Source organism: Cavia porcellus, unplaced genomic scaffold, assembly GCF_034190915.1.
Source record: "Cavia porcellus strain 051 isolate PalLab524CR breed Dunkin Hartley unplaced genomic scaffold, mCavPor4.1 scaffold_1, whole genome shotgun sequence".
NCBI classification, from domain to species: Eukaryota; Metazoa; Chordata; class Mammalia; order Rodentia; family Caviidae; genus Cavia; species Cavia porcellus.
The window spans coordinates 119,866,782-119,888,219 of record NW_026947484.1 but is presented as its reverse complement, the minus strand read 5'-3'; positions in this window follow the sequence as shown (position 1 = coordinate 119,888,219).

The window sequence follows — 21,438 nt, the reverse complement described above, 5'->3', positions numbered from 1 at the left end:
CACTGCATTCTGCTGATAACCATTCTGTAACAGAAGTATCACTCTTCTGAGGAACAGCTCCACATAGAAGAGAATAATGAAACAAATTTAGAGAACAAGAACCAGAGTCCTGACAGAACCATTGTCTTTAATTTTCAGTATCTCACACCTTTCACTCAAGAAAGCCAATGAATCCCTCCTGTTTGATCTTCATTCCTTGTAACTGAAAGCATGTTAACTGAGTCAGTGCCTCCCTTGGCTGATCTTTCTCTGTCTCTCTCTCTCCAGTTGCCACGGTATCTCCTCATCTCAATCACCAAACGCTTTAGTTTTTGGTTCACCAGCACATGATTCTAGGGCTTTCTTTCTTTCTTTCTTTCTTTCTTTCTTTCTTTCTTTCTTTCTTCTTTCTTTGTCTGTCTGTCTTTCTTCCTTTCTTTCCTTCTTTACAAATACTCAGGTGTCATGCAGTGAGGCCATAAGTCCATCTTGAGAGAGACACGGCATGGAATGGGCCCCGGGGTGTGCTGAGGGGATGATGAGATGAGCAGTAAGGCTACAGGGGTCTCCTCTTAGGGGCTGCCTGTTTCACAACAATGTATCTGTGTGTGTGTGTGTGTGTGTGTGTGTGTGTGTAATGAATAGCTAAATAAAAACTTGAAAATTTTTATTATACTTTGCATGTTTTAGAACCATTTCATTTTGGGTTAACTATTTTAAATAAGGAAACAACAATCAAATTTATATTTTAAAACATTTCTTTGCAGGATGTGGTATTACATGCCTGTGATTCAAGTATGTAAGAGGCCGAGACAGGAGAATTACCATGAATTCATGGCTACCTTGGGTTACAAAACCAGTTCACGGACAATCTGATCTACACAGTGAAACTGACTCAAAAAATCAGTAATAATAATACTAATAATGATATTATATTATTCTGTCAGCTATGATAGAATCAAATACCGGAGGGAACAAAACTCCAAAGGAGACCCACAGGTCTGGTTTGATCTCTAAATTTCTGTCATTATTCTCTGCTATGTGGGAGCTCTTCCTGAGAAGTGTTGGGAGCCGCGGCCGAGCCCGGTCGCCTTACTTGGCGGACGTGAGGCCTGTAGGAAAGAGCAAAGCCTGAGCTAGATTACCCCTCCCATCGAGTGTGCTAAGATGGCGCTTATCTCCTGCTTCCTGCTTGGTAAACAACCCGCCCTGTAAGATCTCCTGCTTCCTGCTTGGTAAACAACCCGCCCTGTAAGATCTCCTGCTTCCTGCTTGGTAAACAACCCGCCCTGTAAGATCTCCTGCTTCCTGCTTGGTAAACAACCCGCCCTGTAAGATCTCCTGCTTCACAACCCGCCCTGTAAGATAGTCTGCCTAGCAACAACTGATGTTAGCCAATCAGCCCGCATCGCGCGCTTTGAACTGATTGGCCACTGTAACCCTATAAAAGTGAGTGCCTCTCCCGCCACGAGAGAAGAAGCAAAAGAAGCAGAAGAAGCACGCAAGGAGCCGCGGAGAGCGGACCAGTAGAGGCTTCGGGACAGACTGTAGGGAGAAGCACGCAAGGAGCCGCGGGGAGCGGACCAACAGAGGCTTCGGCCGGGAGGATTCCCGGGGCGGGCTGTACGGAGAAGGAAAATAAAAGAAAAGGTTGTCCACTGCCAGACTTTGTTGTGTGTCCTTCCTGCCGGCCGGGAGTGACACCGACAGAGAAGAATTATGCTTCTGTTACAAAGTTTAAGACAGAGGTGGCCCTGGGGACTAGACAAGTCTAACAAAATCCAAATGACTTGCTATAATCTAAAAATTCCTGAAAAATAAGAACACTGGCAACCTTTCCAATGTAACATTGAGCCCTTCCCTCTTTCTCCCCCCAGGTATGCTGGTTTTACAGTTTCTTTTTGTTTTTTAAATGTTTATGTTTATTAGTACACGTTGGCAGTAAAAATGATTACCTTTCTTGTGGGGGGTATAAATACATAACCCATCCTAATTCTTCCTCTACCCCGTCTCCCAGTTTCCCTTCCCCTCTCTCCATTTTTTAGTCTCCTTCCTATTTGCAAAAATATCTCCCTGTTTTCTGTTGTCATCGACTTAAAATGTTATTTTTAAAATGAAAACAATGTGGAATATATTATCTGAGTTAGTCATTCCTTCATTCATTGTCCTCTACCACTGTGCATTGTGCTCTATTCTGTTTGTGTTCTGTATATCTCTCATCATCTTGTTTAGAGCAGCATTTGTCTACTGATCTGTTCCCTATTTTTCACTGCTGAATTTGAAAAGAAGCTCATAAGAAAAAAAGATCACATCACCTTTGCTTATCACAATATAACTAATACCTAGTTGTTTCAAAATATTTTTAAATGGTCATCATATTTTCTATTTCAGTACTGAATCAAAGCACTTTCTATTCAATTTTGAAATCTAAATCTGGAGTTAGACAAACAAAAGTTTAAAGTTTTGCCTATGCTTAATTTAATTTTATGGAGATTCATGAGAGAACTTAAAACTGCCTAATTTAATTACCAACAATTAATGTAATTCATAACCCTGGTGATTCATGTCAAGAATTTATCTATAATTTGAAAATTATTTCAGCATGGAATTTTCTGTGGTAAGAATGTGTAATTCAGATCTAGAAGTAACCATTTTAGACTTTATTCAAATTGATTTCAAATGGACAAAATATTTCAAAACATCTCCATTAGAAGCATTTAGTATGTCTTCAGTTAACAGTGAGAGGAACCCCAACAAATTCTAATAAACAACAAAAGGAATTTACTTCCTTTCTTAAAGATACAGTAGTTCTTATAAATGAAATTTGGCTATTGTTCAACTCATTTGAAGGTGATGAAATAAAGTAACGTTCTATATTTTTAACCCTAAAATATGAACCACATTACAGTTTTTCTGAAGTGGCCCATAGGACCCTCAAATTGCAGTGGCATTCACTTCATCATCCTTGTTTCCCTCTGGGCAACTCTTCTTACTGTGTTAGGCAGAGCAGTAGTTTCTTGAAAGGTCTCAAGGAAAAGAGGTCCACACCAAACTCATACTGGAGCTGGGAGGCAGTCAGCCACGTGGACATCAGAAGCAAAAAGCTTACATATAGTCTCTAAGGTTCTTTTCCCTCAAACACCAATGGGGCACAACAGAACTAACTCATGGAGTTACGAGGATTAAATGAGACAGTGTCCCACACCACCTAATTCTTAGGGATTATTGACCACAGATGTAGCAGTCACCTCTCAAAGCTTTATGAGTATGAGTCACTTAATTCCACCCAACAGCTTAAAGAGGAGGTAAAATTATTTGTATTTTACAGAGGAGAAAGTTGAGGCACACAGAAGTTAAGTAATTGCCAAAATTCACACATAGAATAAAGTCATAATTTTAGCAAAGTCATAATTTCTCCTTGTTTGTAAAGCCTGTTAAAACAGAACTTTGGGGGAAATATACTGTCATAAATGCACATGGGATGGTGAAAGCTCAGGGAAAACATTTTAGAAGTTGAGTTCTTCTGCTTCTAGGATATAAAACAGGATCAGCCTAAGGGAGGGCTGTATCACAGCTTCACAAGCTTCTACCATACAGATAGAGATAAAGAGAGATAGAGATAGAGATAGAGATAGAGATAGACATAGAGATAGAGATAGAGATAGAGATAGAGATAGAGATAGAGATAGTGTTTCTACCTCAATGGCTATAACTACTACCCTGTGTTGCACTCTTTAAAGTACATGTACAGTCATACTTGGTATTGAAACTTATCAAATTTGATACTTGAAGTGAAAATTTTGTCCCAGTACATAGTACTTGTCATTTGATTGTTACTGTGCATGCATCTTAGAAATGGATGGTATTGATTGCTTCATAACTAAGTATTCTTTCCCGTCAAAACAATTTGTACTTGCCATTTTTAGTACTCATCTAGCCTCTCAGAAACAAATGATGATCAATACCAAAGTGCCACTGTATTTGCTGCCTGTTGTGTATCCAAGGTAGATCTCAATTTCAGAGTTTCCAAAAGAAAATATTTGTCCAGGATACTTTGCCATCTTCAAATAATAAAAGATAGCCTTTTGATAACTAAATCAAAAGAAAATGACCTTTTTAATGCCAACTCTACTCTTCATACATCCACTGTTTACCTTGGACAGGAATCACCTTCCTACCAATATTACTTGAAAAACAAGATCACTAACCTAAAGGTTAATAATTTCACTTGGGAAGAGCAGCTTATAGCTGTATTCTTTAAAACAAAACTCTAGATGTAGCAAGTTCTTATGAACTAGCATTACTAACACTGAAAATAATTTCTTGTCAATATTTAAGTTAGTTTTTAATTATAATATTAAAATCTAATCATCTACAACATGCATTGGATTAGTATATGCTAAGATCAAAATTAATATTGGTTACTTTTAAACTAATTCAGTTTGCAGAAAATATTTATCAAACAACTAAGACTCAATGGATTGACAATTTAATGCTGGGATTTCTGCAACAACAACAAAACAAAGGTATAATATCCCTGCCTTAATGTCCACTCCCATTTAATAGGTTGAATCAGACTATTAAAAAGAAAAACAAATGTTCTATATGATGTGGATGTTACTGTAAGGTGTGTCCCAGGGTCTTCCTTCAGGGTCCTTTGAGTTGTTAACAAAAATTGGCAAGACATTCACAAAAGACAGTAAGAGTGTGAAATTTTTGAAGGTGGAAAAGGATCATGCTTACAAAAGTGGCCTAAGGATGAAGGGGAAGAGGTCATTAGTATGTAAAACTTCCAGGGTGACATTTACCTTATGCAAACAAGGCATTAGAACAGTCATTCCATCTTACACTCATTTGGCCTCTCACCAAATGTTAATGATGGATCAAGAACTCTGCCTTTTGACTGACTGTGACCGTATGTAAACAATGGTTCAAAAAGAGCATCTTTTAATTGGTCTTTGTAACAGTGCGGGATTCAAATGAAGGACTGATAATATCAATTTCTAACTGCTTTGTAGTCATCAGGCATCATAAGCCTTATGTCATTTTGAGTCCCATGTTCTGTACACATTCGTTCATTTTAGGAAATGTTTCACTCAACTTGTTAGCCACGGGTTACTTATGAGCTTTGACACATTCTGCTCAGTTGGTTGTTTTGTTTGCCCCAGTCCAGGTCTCCTACCTCATGTATATAAAAAGAAAAAGGAAACATGTTAAGTGAATTAGACAGTGCTAGTAATGTTATTTATAGTATGTCACAGATCCTACTATGTTATGTATAATGGTCTGATAATGGTAGTAGTCAAGAAAAGGCAAAAGAAGAAAACAAGAATTTGATTAATTGGTCATGTTTCTGAACATTTGTTAAACAAATGCCTGACACTAGCAATTTAAAGGAGGGGACCTTTAATTTAGCTCACAATTTAAAAGGATTCAGTTTATGATCCACTGGTTCCAATGCAGAAGCATCATAAAATAGAGTGTGGTACAGAAAGGTTGTACACTTCATGGCAGCCAGGTAGCAGAGCACGGGGAAAGAACACTCTCCAAAAGTACACCCTGAGTAACCCACGTCCTCCAACTGCTCCTATCAGCATTTTTATGATGATAGCTCTCTCATGGTCCAATTTCATCTACAAAAGTCTTTCAATCCAGTCAAGTTGTCATTTAAGACTAACTGGCACACTTGGAGCTGAGTAGTCCAGTAAAAAGAAATATAAAGTGCAAATACCCTGAGGCAGTATTATTCTTGGCCTATTCTTGGAGGGAGAGCAAGATGAAGAGTGATTTAAAATGAGGTTAGAGAAGTGGCCAGGAATCCAGTCACCAAGGCATCTTATAAGTGTTTGTAAGGATTCAATTTTTAAGAATTGAAAACCATTGGGAAACTCATGTGAGCAAAAGAATCTCTTTTACATTTTGGAAAACTCACTTTGGTGTTGAATAGAGAACAGCTTCTAGTCTACAGCCATACCACCCTGAACGCATCTGATCTCGGAAGCTAAACAGGGTCGGGCCTGGTTAGTACTTGGATGGGAGAACAACTTCTAGGAGGGCAAAGAAGCAATAGCAACACTATTATAATAATCCTGGCAGCAAAAAAAAAAAAAAAAAAAAAAAATGGTAGCTTAGATCAAAATAGAATATTGCTTGCTGAATAAATTTTGAACGTTGAAGTTGGTTGAATTCTTTACCCAGTTGCGTGTGAGGACTTGGATCTGCTTTCCAGGCCACAGCTGATTAGGCCTGGGATTCATACTCTAGGCAAAGGTGGACTTAGTGTAGAACAGGACTGACTTAAGGCCAATTTCTTTTAATGTAGTTATCAAAAGACTGAAGAGGAAGCAGAGAACTTAAAAGTTCTAGCATGAGAACCTAGAAAAATATCACTGATGTCTACTAAGGTGAGGAATATTACATAATGGGCAGGTTTGAGAAAGGTAGAAATCAGAAGTTCCTACACATTAAATTTGAGAAGCCTATTAGATACCACCTGAGGATGGCAAGTTGTGTAACTTGAATTTCAGTGCAATTTCATTAGGAAATGCAAAATATGAGAACCAACAGACGGTATTAAATTGAGAAACTGGATAAACTGACCTAATGTATAAAGAATAGAGAAAAAAATATCTGATGAAACTGTGATACTTCAATGTTTGGAGTTTGGGGAGACAAAGGAAATGACAAAAAGAGACAATAATTTTTAAGACATTTTGTAATCAAAGTCTGGTATCTGTCTTTTTTTTGTCACTGAAACACAATACCTGACACAAACAACTGAAAGAAAAGGAGGTTTATAGTTTCAGAAGTTTCACTTCATGATTGGCAGGCTCAACCACAGAAACAACACGGAGGAAAGCTTTGCCACAGGGAAAAGCTGCTCACATCCATGGCTTCCAGGAAGAAGAGAGACAAAAGAGGAGCAGAGAGGGGGACAAGTCCTTCCGGGTCACGCGCCAGTGACTTATCTTCACCTAACAGCACAGTTATCTCTGAATTCCTCTCTAGGTTAATCCACAGTGCATTCATGAGCCAATCACTTGCCAAAATCTCCATCTCTGTACACACGAGGTTTTGGGGAGATATTCTAGATCTAAATTTGACAATATCTTAGTTTGATTTCTGTTACTTATAGCTAAATATGAGTTTGTAAAATTTATCATAAATGGAAATTTATTTAGCCTATAGTTCTAGAGGCAAGGAAGTCAGAACAAAGGGTCAGCATGGTGAGGTCCTTGTCAATGTAGTATTAAGTGAGGAAATAGTATGGTGTAAAAAAGCAAGTATGCTAGAACCTCTTTCTCTCATAAAGCACCAAAGACTCTTTTCTAAATAATATTAAAATATGACCAGAGAAATTACAATTTCAACACAAGGATTCTAGTGAACATATTCAAATCATAGGACATAAGTGTGTATTGGGGATTACTAATGTTGAAATTATGCACTATTTAGTACTGTAATCAGAAAAACAAGTATTTAGTTTCATAAAAGAATTATACACTATATATTTATCTTTGCTTCTGTAGAAACATCAACTTGTTTGCTTTGGAAAAAACAAAATGATGCCATCACAAGGAAAATCTCAATGTTTTTTAGATAAACACATAGTAAAATATAGACACCTAACTGTCAAAATAAATTCTAAAATATAATAAATCTAATCTCTCTAATAAAATAATATTAACATAAAAATTAACAAGAGTTTCTAAATTTCCCTCCCTTGAGAGCAACTTTTCTGCTGAATTACCAAGAAATTGTGCATGAGCAATACTGGGTTTTCAGATTGCTAAGTTTTGATTTCACCTGGATTTTTTTTACAATGATGGTAGAAATAACAAAGGAAACACATTTGTAACCCCATAGAAAATCAATTTGGTTTAAACTGTTACTTATAAGGATGACTATATGTCTTTCATTTAAAGATTAAAAACAATAGAAATATTTCATCTCAAAAAATGAAAGTATGATTGAGATCCATTTTAATGTCAAGAGTTGGAAGAAGATATTTGGAGTATTGGGCAACACTTTCATCTTTTCTTAAGCTTTAGCGCTGATATGATGTACACCCAGATGTGGATCCACTATTACTCTTCCCACTTATGACCGATTAGTGAGTCATTTTCTTCATTTTTCAATTTCAGTGCTAATATACCTACTCAAGTATCTACATTTCAAATTAGAGCACTTCAAATATTCTGTGATATTTATTAAACTGAATTAACCTGAGTTTATTTTGAATAAAATTTATTCCATATATTATCTCTTCTGTGAATAGATTCTGTTAGAATAGATATAGAAATACATAATTTGGAGAACCTTAAATCATTCTTTTTTGGGAAAGATATATAGATTTATAGTATCCTATTATAAAACACGTTATAAGTAATCAAATCATTGCACTTTTCATTTCTGTAGGAGTAGCAGAAGCTTTGATGATATATTCCTATCATATTATGGTGACTGACACTCAATATATGTTTTTACTGATTTAATATGTATTTCTGCCTGATGGCTATGAAATAAGTTCTAGCTGAGTTGACAGTTGGTCCCGAGGAAATTTTCAAAAAGTGGAGAAAAGAAGAAATGTGGTATCCAGGCAGGGTGAAAAAACATCATGAAAAAAGACACAGAAATTTGAAAAAATAGCAACTTTGGAAAAATAGAGTAGATTTCATTTTCAATGACAAGAGACAGTTCAGTAGCTGGGTGTGGCAGTGCATGCCTGTAACTCCAGAATTCGAGAGGCTAAGGCAGGAAGATCACTGGAAATTTCAGGCCAGCCTAGCTTACATACTGAGTTCAAGGCCAGCCTAAACTACATAGTGAGACCTTGTCTCAAAAAAGGAGAAAAAAAAAAAAAAAGCAAAATAAAATAAAAATAAAAAAGACAGTTAAGTGACTTCGTTTGAATTTTCCAGGATCTGGCATGGCTCTGCTTGGCTTTGATCATATAGTCACAGGCAGCGTTTTCTTATTTTTCAACTTTCAGAATCAATTTAGAAATATAGAGTGGAATATCTCAAGTTGATTTTAGGATAAACAAAAAAGGGAACTGTATAATGAATTCCTTTACTGAAGAATCATCCAGAATCATTGTGTGTGTGTATTTAATAATTCGATAAATAAAAACTGTTGTAAACATACAAGAAATATTTTTAAAAGTTGCTTGAAAGCTAATAAATATATTTTATAATATTTTGATAATAAAATAAAGGGAATAATAAGCTAGAAAAAGATGAAAAGCTGGATGCGGTTATGCACATCAGTAGTTCTAGCACTCGGGAGGCTGAGGCTGGAGCGAGTTCGAGGCCAGCCTGGACTACATAGTCAGTTCAAGGCAGCCTGAATTAGAGGGTGAGATCCTGCCTTAAAAAACAAGAACAAAACAAGCAACAAAATGAAAAGAACATATCCTTCCAAAGTCTAATGGACTCAGTGAATCAGACAGAAGAAGGTGTTTGATATTTATCTCTACCACCAAAGAAGAGATGAATAGCAAAAGAAAGCAACTAAAGAACCATGTCAAGAAATTAGAAAAGTAACAGGAATAATGAAGGATAAGAAAAAGAAACTGAATAACAAAACTTAAATAATTAAGAGAAAACAAGATAAAAGCAAATAAAATATAAAAGCTACCTATAAAAAAGACCAAGAAGACCCCAACACCTAAAGTAAGTCATAAGTATAAACCAAAGAAAATTAAAAATTACAAAACAGTGTTCTAAAACTCTGTGGTCACACATTTGAAAAAGTACAGATGACCACAAGTGACAAGGAACCACCAAAGCAAACCACAGAAATGAAAACTGGAAGCTGAACATATCACTGCCAGTGCAAAAGTCCACAGAAGAAACACTGTTACTCTGAACCACTCCCCTCCAGAAAACTCTAGAAAATTATAGGAAAGGCACTTTTAGAAAAGATCTCAGTATGTCACGATGCAGGTAATATGAAGGCAGCAGGAAACCTGGAACTCAGACCAGGAGTGAGCTGTGACTGACAGCATACTAGAGCACCTCGAATGGCGAGGCCTTTGCAATTGCAGGGAAGTGTGAAGAATAAAGGAATTCACTCTGCAGAAACCCATAAATAATCAAGTATTGGAAACCTCAAGCGCAATGGCTCTGAATGCATGGATTAAAGAAAAATTAAATACACATATTCTTTCTTGGCTGTGTGAAGTCAGATGCTTAACCTTTATCCTTTCCTTCAGAAGACTGAGAATTAATAATACTCAACGCAGGATAAAAGAGTTAAGTGGGTCCAATAGAAATTCTGTTTGCAGTTTTTTGACAAACCTCCTCGTCCATAAAAAAAAGGATACACCTTGATGTCAGATGGAATATAAATCAGAGACAGGTGGTTAAATGCTGCATGGTTTTACTTATATGAGAAACTCAACATATTATTGAAGAGTGAAATAAAAGACAGATGATAGGAAACAGGCAGAAAGTCTTTGTGGATTTTGAGAAGAGGCTCTGGGAATGGAGCACACAATGGGAGAACAGGGGTGGGGGAAGTAAAAAGAATTACTTTGGTATGTACGTGCACTCATTCCCCAAGATAAATGAAATTATCAGGTACTACAAACATACTAGTGAAAAAGGAATTAATCATGATTTCTGCTGCTGTTAATTTGAGAAAAAACTACCTCCCTAAATACAGATGGATAGGTAAATTATTTCAGTATTTTTTGAAATAATGCATAATACATATTTCAAATGCAAAGTTTATGAACACATAACAATTGTTTTTAAGAGAAAGAATCAGAATACATACAACATTTTTAATTACAGAAGTATATAGAGTGGCAAAACCTGGAAAAGATGTGAACATCTTTCTGAAAATAGATAAGTGAATAAGTTATTAAATACACTCTTCAATTACGACCAGTACAATATAAATTCCAATCATACAAGTAGACTTGGAGGAGATTTAAAAACTTTTGTCATGCCTATAAGAAAGGTATACCTATCTAAAAAGAATATGTTCTAAAATAATGATTATATGTATGTGTAATACACTTATGTTTAATCTTTTCAATTTTTGGGTATGATCATGAAGTACTCAAAGCTCACTGAATTTGGGTTAGTATAGAGTCAAAATGAGCAAATGATTGGAAGCTGGCAGAAACACTTTGCAAGCAATGACTAGAAATTCTAAGTGTCATAACAGGGATGAGAGTCTCATTCTAGAAATTCCCAGGATTTCTGAAAGAAATAAGCATAAGCACACAGGAAATGGTGTCATATGGCTGGAGATTGGAATAGTGCCTCTTCTTAAAAAGAATTTACCAAGACAACCTAGTTATCCTGAAAGAAATGTGGGTATGTGGTTGTGTGTGGGTGTGTGAGGGGTGCATGACATTACATAAGCTACATACATTAAATCAATAATTTCCAAACCTTGTTACCTGTGAAACAAACACGATCAGTAGCCTGGAGTGCTTCACTGCCACTGGCTTGGACAGAAGACGTATTGAAAAGCACTTGATGTGGTTTTACTTAACAGTCAACATACTGGCCTGATAGTGTGGGTTTGTGTTTAGATGGCCCCCCAAAACCTAATGCAGTCATGCAGGAGGGCTTCTAGAATTCGTGATTGATTCATGGTGCAATGCTGGGATTATGGACTTGAGTGCTACTGACACCCAAAGGGGGTTGCCTACATACAATATAAGGGACAGAAAGAATATTCTCCCCATGATCCTTCCTTATTTCTCTTGTTTGCTTTTGCTGTCTTCTGCCACCATGAACTGTTGCCCTCTGCCATGTGCCAATCTGCCTTGGACCCAGCTGAGTATGGACTGATACCTCCACAAACTGTAAGCTAAATAAGTATTTCCTCCTTTAACTTTGGGTGTCAGGTATTTTATCCTAGCAATGACAGAAAAGTAACCAACATATAGAGTGAGCAAATTTTATTTTCATATTAACATTTGATCAGCTTCATAAGACTAGATTTTAGTTTTTTACATTGATGTATTTGAGATATGACAATTTCTATTGTGTTATTGACAAATCTTTTTGAAAAAACTTTTTTATGACTTACACTGGTATTTGGTGTAATTACTAGACATTCATTTGTGTCTCAGAAAGGAATTTTTATGAGTATTTTCTTTATTAGTGTTTTTAAAAATCAATTTATACTTTAAAAGGTGTTATATTTTGTACCTGGTTTTATCTTTCAGTTAAATAGAGAACTGAATAGTTTTTGAAAAGTAATTGATATAAGTGCTTCAGGAATTAAAACATTATGGACAGAGTGTGAAAATGAAGTAGCTTTACCTTTCATTATGTCTATAAATGAGAGAAAGTAGAAGAGAGTGATGCATTCTCTCTCTCTCTCTCTCTCTCTCTCTTTATATATATATATATATATATATATATATATATATATATAGTAATAGCAAAGCCTGACAAATGTGATAGTCTTCATAGCAGAATTAATTTCAAACACCACATTTTAAATTCACAAAAAGTAACTATTTAGAATATTATGAAAATTTATGTACCCATTTCAGTAATTAACATATAAATAACTTCAATTTTTTGTTGTTGATGAGATTTAGTAATGCTAGTAAAACTAAGAACATTTCAGTTTGGTATTAGAATTAGGTTATTTCTACTAGCTTTGTTTTATGTATTAAAAAGTTTTTGATGTAAAATTGATATTTAAAAAGCTACACAAATTTAATGGGTATGATTTGATGCATCTGAACATATGAGTATAAGCCATTAACATAATCAAGAAAATAACGTATGTATCATAGCCAAAAGCTTCCTCATTTTCTTTTTCTTTGTATTTCTAATGCCCATAATTTTCAAATGTAACAAATTTCTTTCGTTTTTAACTCACAAAGATATATACACAAATTAGTTTAAATTTGTGATATAAAATAGTATTTATGTATTCAGACATTTATAATGAAAATTCCCCTTCCTGTGATGTTGCTAAAAAATGCCTATCAGTAAAGCATAACTATATGAACAGTATCTTTTCTAAAATAATGATTTTTTTGTGTGTGTATATAATGCACTTTTGTTTAGTCTTTTTTTTTTTTTTTTTTTTTTTGCCAGGCAGGTGCTGCACCACTAAACTATATTCCCAGCTCCTTGTGTTTACTCTTATCAAAGGAAAAAGTGTAGTAAAATTAAGTCCATGAGTTTTGGACACCGAATGCCTGGTTCATATTATGACTTTGTCCCTATCAACTATGTGAAAATTATTTAACATCTCCAAGTCTTAGTTTTTCTTATTTCTAATTTGGAGAAATTAATAGCGATAAGAACTGGATACATTCAGACAAAACCCTAGCAGAACATGTTATAAATAGTAAGTACAAATGAATAGTAGTAATTACCGTGAAAAGAAATGCCATACTTTTAGAGGGCTTCCTAGGAGCAGGCTAGGGTGTGACAGCATATACACTTTCTCCAACAGCACAGTTCATGTGCAGTGAAAGACCACGTAGTGTAATGAGCAATAAATCAGATTTTCCACATTCTAATGGAGGGGTCTATCTCTTACAAATTATCTGACTTCAGAAAAATCAATCTGAAATAGTTTTTAAACTGCATAAAAATACTACATAGGTTTTAACAGAATTATTGTACAGAGTTATTGAAAAGATCAAAGCCAATTGCACCCATAAATCACAGGGAATTTTGCCTTAATAGGACTGAACATAATGGTTACTGATATGCTTCCAGTTCGATTTGTATTTTTGGATTAGGATATTACTTCTCCTATTTAATTTATTCTTTGAATTGAAGAACTCTCTTTTCAAAGGAAATTTCATAAAATTTCCTTAGAATTAACATCACCCTAAGTCATTGATCAGTTGATTAAAATGGACTAGCCAAGAACATTTTTGCTTTATAGTTCTGTAAAGCTGTCCATAGTTTTTCTACACATCCTTCAAAAATCAGTTCCTGTATTGTTCAGTTGGTGTGATCTTACTACACCATCTAAAGTAGGAAATATTAGTCAAAAAAAGTACTTTAAAATCACCAAGATATGTCTTTCAAAAGGAAATTTAATAGAAAACAAGCCTAATCGTGCAGTTGCTAGAAGGCTGACAAATCAAAACACAGAATATAAGTAACCAAAAAATAATAACTACAGGAGGCAACTTTCATCCAAATCCTAGGGGAATAAAGTGCGGTTAGGGTTTTCAGAACACAGAAGTTTAGAGGTGGAGCATTATGAAGTTGAATGGGCACTCTCCAGGGCCTGGCTAATGATGGCTCCTATGAAAGACCAAGAATAGGATGGATTGAGAGTCTTGAAAAAGCTAGAAGCTTTGGGTAGAGTTGTGTAATAATAGTAATAGAACTTGCATACTAAGTGAATTCTTTTTCCAACTTTGCATTTTTGTTCTGTAACACTCTGAAATACCTTGTAAACACTTTTACAATACTATACCCCTAGTTAGATATTGTCTTACCTATTATACTTAGTTCAGTATAGATAATGTGAATTCAATAAACATTTAAAGAGGGGTTACTTGTGCAACAAGTCTGATGATGGTTTTATGAAGATGAATATAAACTAGTTGTGTCCTTATAGTCTTTGTTTTCTATTTTAAGTGCAATGAGGTAAATACAGCACCCACATGGACACTAAGTGACCTGGAAAGAAAAGCAGTTAATCAAGGCCCCAGTAAGAGCATGTTAATAAGACATGAGATAAGAATGCATGAATGGGCCTTGACTTAGCCTTAAAGGATAAGTGAATGGTCTCTTCAAGGCCAGAGATAATGACTTGAACAATATAATTTGCAAGAGCATAATCTTCAATGTAAGGAGTGAGAAGAGAAATATCTGAAGTTATGAATGGGAACCATTGTGTCATTTTATAGGTAACTTCAATAATTTATGCAGGTAAACACTAAGCACTCATTAAATATTAAGGGGCAAGGAAAAAATGGGAATCATTTGGAACACAGTGTGTATAATATAGACACACTTTGACCCAAGGAAGAGAATGTGGATGGTAATTGATAAGAGACCACAAGATTATAGCTCACCATTAAATATGTATAGAGGTGGACAGCTGTAGCAGAAGTAGTAACATCCTAAACGCAGCCTTCACAGTCTCAACTAACAGGTGTTCTCTTCACAGGGAAATTGTTTAGTGAATTGTCATTATCAGACAAGGAATGTTTCTGAAGGGTGACTGATTAGATTCTATTGTGCAGAATAGAAGAATATATATGTGAGAGAAAGTGAAAAAATATTCTTTTGACATTGACTCCATGATTCTTTGAAACATCTTGTGGAGTCCAGAAGACATTACCCCTTGTGTGACAGTTCAGCACAAGATACTTCAGCCAAAGGAGATGAATAAATATGAAATATGGCATTCACCGTAGATCTGCCTGTATTTAGCAGTTACACATGGAGTTCTAAAGAAAATGAGAATAAAGATGATTTTAGGAATGTCTTCTTGAAAAGTTAATACATTTTATGCTATGACTACCCATTTGGAACATTTAAGTGAATAAAATGGACAAAGACAATAGAGATAAATACCTTCTGCTTCCTGTATACTCTGATAATATTTTTATGTACTGATTACATAAAATTAAATAATACTTTAATTCAATTTATTTGAACTGTTTTCTTTTAGGTCTGAAGCATTCTCTTGTTAATTAAAATTTTATCTCCAAATGAAGTTATTTAACCTGGTTAACTGATCAAAGGGAATTAAATTTCTTCAATAACTAGAGAAATCTCCTGACATATGCAGTTAGGATATATTTAGGTTGATGATAATAGACTTAACATATTAAATGTACAAAAGTGAGAAAAGTTAATTGCGTGTTTTGAAGAGTCAAAAAATAAAAATGTGATGGTATCATAATATGAAACCTATGGATATTTTTAAGGTACTTTTAAGTCAGAGTGAATTGAATCATCAAAGATAATAATTTTAATAAAAGTTAAATACACAGTAACTTTTTTATCAAGAATTTCTCTAATGCATTTTTTCCTCCATCTTTAGAAAAGATACAAAGCTTGGGGAAAAGGGATAGAAGTCTCAAATATTATGAGGAAAAAATGTAGTTATAACACTCAAAGTTTGGTTTAATGCAATGGATCTTTAAAAGAAAATATTTAACTAAAAATTCTTTTTAATTTTATATTAATGACAATAATCCATTTTGATCAGATGCAAGAGTTTTCTCAGAATCCAGATGACTTCACTTATTTTTTGATATGAAGTTTTTATTGTTCATGATACATAAAATATAAATAAATTAAATAATAAAACATAAATTGTAGGAAACAAAAGGCAGATGTTTTGCAAATGGGAAGGGAGAGCAAGGTAGGGAGACGGGGTGAAGGAATCTAAAATAATCTAGATATATTTCACATGAGCCAATTCCCTAATAAAAACTTAACCATGATGTAGTGTAAACACGCTCTAATTTTTTCTTTTTTTTAAAGGAAATCTCTCTTATTCCTCCAGGGATTTCCTTTATTTTCTTCACTAAAACAGCACAGCAGCTAAGCTGAACTGTCAGCTTGGTCGGATTGAGACCTCAGCAAGTGTTAATTAAAGCACGCTTCTGGTGGGTCTGGATCAGTCATGGGGACGAGCCCTCTGGTAATCCACCTGGCCCCTCGCCCTTTTCTCTCTGGCACTGTTCCCCTTCTCTGCCTCCCAGTGCCATGAACTGAGCAGCTTTGCTGGGTCATTACAGTGTTTCCACCTTGGAGCCCGCACACCGTTTTGCTGGTATTTTCTCCAGCAATAGAAAAGTTGACCAGTATTAAAAGTATTCCTGCTCCAAGACGTTCCGGTCTCTGTTCACGTAAATTAAAATTTTCTTTAAAATTAAGATAATGAATTATAATGTTGTTGAAATAACTAACATTCACACTAAATGATACACACTATTAAATTTATTTTCCACAATGATTTGACCGTTGGCTTTGATGTTGAAGACATTCTATAATACATTCTTCCATAAAAGCTATTTTTAGAGGGTTTTGTTTTGTTTTTTTTTGTACAGAGGATCGAACTAAGGGCTTCAAATTTGCCAACCAGGCATTTATACCACTGAGTTAAATCTCCTACAGAAGCAGTTTTTAAACAAGAAATCTGTTAAATGATATTGAATCTTGTTTAATTAAGTAAAACCTATCGATTTGAAAAAAATATTTAGAAATGAATTACTATTTGTCTTTTTTGCAAACCAAATATTCTTTATTATTTTATTCTGCTTACTTTATTCATTTTTACTTTGAATTACCTCGATATATTTCATTATTTTGGCAGGTCTCTATCATTGTGTTTAGTTTGGAATTATAGTAGCAGAAGAAATATTTATCTTTTAAAATAATGAAATTTTCAAAATTATGTGGCTTAGAACCTTCAGAAAAATTCTATATAAAATAAAATACTACAGGTCCCCTAAATAATGGCCTATTTTAATTGCTAAATATGTCCCTGAATTGAATATAGTAATTTATGATATCTACAAGAATATCTATTTCATTGAGATGTTTGTATATAATATTGATATGTTTGTATATAGAAAACAGAAAAATTTTATATATCCAGCAATACTTACTGAGTTCTGTATGTATCTAATAGCTGAATTTTAAATTCTGTTTTATTTTCTAGGTACACAATAATAGTATCTATAACGATACCATCCCTGCAATGATAATATTGTATTCTTGTTTTAAATGCTTATGTGCCTTATTTTCTTCTCTTACTCTGTACGTTGGCTACTTCTGTCTGAGAGTACCAAAAGTGAATATTTTTCATTCTTTTGATTTAATAGGAATATTCATATCATTGCTATAATCTACTTGCTGGATCAATATATAAACATATTTATGCCAAGCTTATATTATATGTAAGTTTACATACACATATTTATTCATCATAAGAAGGCATTATCTTTTTATTTTAATGGAATATGTTTAGCTACATCATTTAAATTTTTCTTGATGCCTTTTTTAAAAAAATATTTTCCTTTTTAGTATAGAGACTGGAACTCAGCACTTGCCAGGCAGGTGCTGCACAGCTGAACTACATCCCTGGGCCCTCTCCTGCCTTTTTGTCTATGTAGGTTATCATTTCTCTTTCTCTTGAGGATACAAATTGATGGATCATAGTTCGTTTTCTATTCATTCATTCTCTTATTCACAGAAAATATCCTATTTTATCAAAGTAAGATACACTTCTACTTCTATTTGCTAATGTTTATATCTTTTTTGTGTTGCTAATATATTGTTAATCCTTACATTTTGTGTGTTAAACTGGTAATGAGTGATAACAAAGGGAACCATTTTGCCTCTCAATTTGTTCTGCATGGAGCCCTTGCTCTTGGAAACCTGGTGTGACTCTGTGCGTGCGTGTGCGTGCGTGTGCGTGCGTGTGTGTGCGTGTGCGTGCGTGTGCGTGTGCGTGTGTGGCAGGGAAGTGTCAGCTGTCATTACACCATGCATGATTCCTCCTCCACTTTCCCTTTATGCCAGCTTGTTTCTAAGGAAGGTAACAGCTCTTTGTTATTATGCAGACTTAGTTTCTGTTTCCTTGAGTTATTTGTTTTTCAGTCTTACTTTTTTTATTTCTACATTTATCATCAACTGTTCTTGTTTACCGTATGTTGTGACTTTATTCCTTTTTGGCTTTACAGAAGCTTTGAAGTATGTTTCTAAAATATTTTGCTCTTCGCTGTTAAGTAACTTCCCCCTTCTTTCCTTCCTTTCTCCCTCCCCAGCTGTCTCCCCTCTCCTGCCCTCTTCCCTTTGCACATTCTTTTCCTTTTTCCTTCCTTCCTTCCTTCCTTCCTTCCTTCCTTCCTCCCTCCCTCCCTCCTTCCCTCCCTCCCTTCCTTCCCTCTTTCCTTTATTCCCTCCTTCTTGTTTACCTATGTTTTCTGACAGCTTCACTGTGTTGCCCAGACTGACTTCAAGCTCCTCCACTGAGCAGGTCTCCAACTGCAGCCCTCTGGCGGCTGGGCCTGAGGTGGGGGACACGGTGCCTCGCAAAGTCATTTTCAAATGTCGTGTTTTTAGTAATGCTTTTTTCTTGGCAGCAAAATGTTTTCCCAAAACTTGACACTTATTACCGTCATTTCTATTGTCTATTCATTTTTAAATGGGAGAGATCTACACAAGACTTAAATTTGCTTTCAGAGAAGAGAGACAAAATTTCCACGGAGCCCCCTTCTGCTCCTCACTTGGCAGACTTCACCGTCTTGGTTGCAGCCTCAGAAATTAGGTCCTTATTTTTGACATTTCCTTTCAAAAATATGGTTTTATTTTTCTACTTAATTACACTCTGTGACAATATAAGAAACTTCCAGAGTTGAGAGAAGTAAACTCATTGTCTAATCTAAAAATACTAAAGAAAAATACTATTAAACTTCTCACTTTTATGTGAGAATGTAAATTACTTTAATCTTTAATTGCACATTCACTTCCAATTAAATGTAGATGAACATATTGGATTAGATAATTGAAAAATAATGTTAAAATTTAGAAACAATTACATAGTGCCTTAATATTTACTTTTACATAAATATTAGAAGAAGCTGAAATAATGAATAATCCATAGAATGCTAGGTCTATATTTCTATTAATTAGGAGCTATGTTCCTTCAAACCTTGAATATTCCATGAACAAGTTCATTAATCTTTTATCTATAGGGACACAATATAAATTAATAATGTTATATATAGATTTTATAGAATGAAAAATTTAAAATATTGGGCTACGTTATATTTAATTCATTTTTTTATTTTCTGAAAGCTAGTGATGATAAGGGTAGAAATCAATTTTTCTCATACTATAACCCAGTTTTAATTTAATGTATTTTAAAGTTTAGTGGCAGGTGAATTCATTCTGTTCTATTACATGTCACACTTTTCTGTCTTTTTTATTGTCATCTAAAAGTAAAATGAGCAAATAAAAATACTTGGGTTCTATTAAGTATACTGGTTATATTAGTATCTTGAAATTCTTTTGCCTCCTCTCTCCATTCCAAGTCCTTCATGATCTTTGGTCATAACTTATGGATAAATTTAGTCATTGATCTCTCCCACTAGTATTCTGTTAGTCATCCAAGAATAAAATTTGACAGTCTGGTTATTAAGATACTTTTATAAAGGAGATTGTGGCATGGATTTAGCTCTGTGGCACAAGCACCTGCCGGGCAAGTGCGAGGTCATGAGTTTGATCCCTGGTACTGAAATGATAATTGTAATATTAATAATGGAGATTGTACATACAGTTTTTAGATAAAAAACAAATTTTGCTTTAGTATGGAGGTTTTTATGAGTATTATACACATTATTATTTATAATCTCATGCTGAGATATGTGCCATAGTTACTATCTCATACTGAGACAAAATAACTGAAATCCAAAATTAAAGGAAGAAATGCTTATTTATCTCACAGTGTGTAGAGGTTTCGGTTCACGGCTGGCTGACTCCAGGTTAGGGCGGCCTGGTAGAGGGCGTCTCAGAAGAGAAACAGTTCACTACGAGCAAAAGTCAAGAAAACTGGTAAAGAAGCAAAGCAGCAAGTAACAAAGGATGAGTGATAAATAATAACCGAACAGCCCTCTTTCTGTTACGTTTATCTAGTCTACCCACCCGTAGGCTGGGTAGCACCCGTGCCCTTACTCTGAGAATTATATCATGAGTCAATTCCAGCGTCACATCCTTCATCCCAACATTACACACGCTAGACCACATCACCTCTCAAATGCCCACCTAGGACTGCGTGAGGCTTTGAGAGGCCATCTAGACAAAGTAATAAAAACATATGAAAAATGTATCAATATAATTGTGCTCTAGAGAATCAGGAGCAGGTAGCTTTCGAAGTGCTGTGATATACATTACAAATGGTTAGCTAAAATTAAAATTCAAACAACAGAAGTAACAATATTTTGATTCAAATTTTTTGTTCTATTGTGAATTGAATTAAGGCTCTTTGCCTGGCACTATATCCCCAGATCATTTTTATATTTTGTTTTGAGATAGAGTCTCACTCATTCACAAATTTTTCCAAGCTGGGTTTAAACTCTCAGAGTACTGGCATTACAAACACATGCCAAAATTGGCATGAGTCAGTGTTAAGCAGCCATTTATGTTTAAAAAATTTGTACAGCATATCTTACAAGAACAAACTTCTCTTTTGTGCCAAATGGTGTAAAATTGAAAGACAAAATTTTAAAACTTTTAGAGTGCAATATAGAACTTCTGTGACATTTTGGAAACAATACGTATCTTATTCCATTAAAGCTGCTATACCAAAATAATATCAATTAGATAGCTTTTAAGAAAACATAAATTTAATTTCTGGAGATTATGGAGAATCCCAGATCAAGCTTCTGGAAGAATGAATGTCTGGGGAGAGTCTTCTTCACGATTCTTAAGTGTTCGGCTTCCTACAAGTCTTCGCATGGTGCAAAAGGGAAGGAAG